Here is a 3,031-nt window from a genome sequence, read left to right on the forward strand (position 1 = left end):
AGAAAGCCTCCAGTCCTCTCTACCTCTGCCTGTGTTGGACCTCTGAGTTCAGCTTCAGGGCTGTGAAGCCCCCCACCCACCAGCTAGGGCACACCCGCAGACCCCAGTGCTAGTCAGGTACATAAGTATCTCCCTCTTGTTCTCTGTCCCTTGTAACTTTGATTTCTCTCTCTTTCTCTCTTTTTTTTTTTTAATTTTCAGTTCTATTTATGAAATCCTCCAGCTGTTTATTAAATCATCTTAGAATATAAGGTCTGACAGAGGAAACGGTTAAAGATCTATTGCTTTTGAGACAGTAAACAGGACAGAGTGGAAAGACCTTGGGCAAAGTCACAGAACTGCCAAGTCCTGAGGCTGTCTTTTGCATATATGTAAAAAACACCCAGGAGTTGTGGTCTACACAGGAGACCTAAGTTCTAAAATGAGACAAGTTTAAGTCTCAGTTCTGGTGCCTGTGGGCAATTATTATTTTAGCTTAATGAAGACTCAGTTTCTACATTCAAAAAACCTATTTGCTAGGGTTCCTGTTAAAGTTAAATGAGGTAACATTGGCATACTTAGTAAAGACTTCCTTCTCTAACCCCTCCCATTCATCCAACTATACCCTTCCAGAGTTTCGGCTTGGCCTCTGTTCCAGGTTATTTGAGAGCCTTTCCTCTATATCCATATGGCTGTTATTATCCTGGTCAGATAAGAAGTCATTGTGTTGTGATAAAGAATCACTTTCTAAATGATTGGCTGATGGTGTTTCCAATCTCTGATTGGCAGGAGATGATGATCTGGATGGTGATTCTAAAAATTTCTTGATAGCAGGATGATTAAAAACTATTGTATCACATGTCTTTGACCCCTCAGAAACTTTTAAAAGACCCGCAGAGGCATAGTAGTTTGCTATGATGCAGGCTCGAAGTTTGTCCATCATCCTTCTCGCTTAGATTAGTCACTGGTCAATGACTTCTATCTCATGCTCCCGTTCTTCATCTCAAGGGCAAACTGCTCCCTGATGATCGCCTCAATTTTCTGCACCACAGCAGCCCAAGCTGAATTTTCAGTTGCCTTATGCTGCTTATTTGAAAGGGTCACAGATACATCTTCATAATCAGGGTTGGCTTCTTTGATTGTTTGCTTGATTCCAGACATGATGACATTCATTTCTTCACCACCCAGGACTGGCCCCTCCTTGGGGGCCTCCCTCCATGGTCCCCATGCTCCGGCCCCGCTGGGTTGCAGCATGAGTGCTAACTTAGATTTCTCTATTTAAAACAAACAAACAAACAAACAAACCCAAACAACAAAAACAAAAAATCAACAACAAAAAAACAGCTTTCTGCCCTGTTCGTGTCTTTCTCTTATTAATTTAACTCGTCTTGCCTCACCTAGGAAAGAAGGCTTCCAGGCCTCTCCCCCTCTACCTGTGTTGGACCTCTGTGCTCAGCTTCAGGGTTGTGAAGCCCCCCAACCTCAAGCCAGGGCTCCCCAGTAGAGCCCAGTGCTAGTCATGTATGCAAGTGTCTTCCTCTTGTTCTTCTCTGTCCCTTATAATGTTTCTCTCTCTCCTCTCTCTCTCTTCTTTCTTTTTTTAAAAACAGCTTTCTGTCCTGTTTATGCCTTTCTCTTGTTAATTTATCTCAATTTTCCCTCACCTAGGACAGAAAATCTCCAGGCCTTCCACCTCTGCCTGTGTTGGGCCTCTGAGTTCAGCTTCAGGGCTGTGAAGCCACACCCCCCACACCTCCCAGTCAAGGTTTCCCCGCAGACCCCAGTGCTAGTCAGGTAAGCAAGTGTCTCCCTCTTGTTCTTCTCTGCCCCTTCAACGTTCTCTCTCTCTCTCTCATTCTTTTTTCTTTTTTAAATATAAAACATCTTTATGCCCTGTTTTTGCATTTCTCTTGTTAATTTATCTCTTCTTGCCTCACCTAGAACAGAAAGCCTCCAGGCCTCTCCACCTCTGCCTGTGTTGGGCCTCTGAGTTCAGCTTCAGGGCTGTGAAGCCCCACCTTCTACTACTGTCCCAGCCAGGGCTCACCTGCAGATTCCAGTGCTAGTCAGGTATGCAAGTGTCTCCCTCTTGTTCTTCTCTGTTTTTGATAACTCCTTTTTTCTTTCTCTCTCTCTTTTAATAACAAAAACAGCTTTCTGCCCTGTTTGTGCCTTTCTACTGTTAATTTATTTCTTCTTGCCTCACCTAGGACAGAAATCTTCCAGGGCTCTCCACCTCTGACTGTGTTTTCATTTTTAATCTAATTTCATTTTCTGCAACATGATTTCTATTTTCTTCCTCTTTTTCTGTAGTATTTTCCTTCTTTTTTCTTTGCTTTTTCTTCCTTCTTCTACCTCCTCTTTTTCTTTTATCTTACTTTCCTGTTTTACTGCTCAGCCCTTACCCACTGCCTAGAGATGATTATATGCATATTAGCTTAACATCTGAACATTGTGAATTTTAGAGAATTCTTTGCATGTCATTGTAGTGGCTGCAAAAATAGTGAAGCTTTCCATTCATAAATTCAACTGCCAAACACCTCCTATTTTTCCTGCACTGGAGAACACAGTAGAAGAGAGAAAATAGCACCAAATTATTTCACAGTAAGGGAAACACATGAGCTCACAGTCATAGAATCCTTCTCCAAAATGTTAGGCAGAAGTGAATACATTGCCTAATGACTCAAAATCAAAGAGCCTCAAGGATGAGAGAATCAAGTAATACATATCCTTCAAGGGAACACTGTAACTTGTCTCCATGTAGTCTGTACATAATTTATTTCCAAAATGTCAGAAAATGAATTTAGAACACACATGGTAACAAAATTCTAGGAGATGCAAGAGAAAAGAGACATTGATCTCCAAGAGATGAAGTTCTTCCATAATATGAAAGAAGAATTGGACACCATAAAAAAGAATAAAATGCAACTGTTAGATATGAAGTCTATAATACAGGAAATTAAAACCTCCCTCAAAAGTATTAAAATTAAGTTAGACCACGCAGAAGATCAAATTTCAGAAGTAGAAGACAAAACCTCTAACCCAGAAAAAA

At 41.2% G+C, this 3,031-nt stretch overlaps 1 pseudogene; it reads right to left on the reverse strand.

The window, feature by feature from the left end:
* Window positions 1–598: 598 nt before the first annotated feature.
* LOC102481984 (YEATS domain-containing protein 2 pseudogene) lies at window positions 599–1,140 on the reverse strand (annotated as a pseudogene).
* Between the last annotated feature and the right edge of the window lie 1,891 nt (window positions 1,141–3,031).

Source organism: Tupaia chinensis, unplaced genomic scaffold (genome assembly GCF_000334495.1).
Source record: "Tupaia chinensis unplaced genomic scaffold, TupChi_1.0 Scaffold000387_1, whole genome shotgun sequence".
Classification (NCBI taxonomy): Eukaryota; Metazoa; Chordata; class Mammalia; order Scandentia; family Tupaiidae; genus Tupaia; species Tupaia belangeri.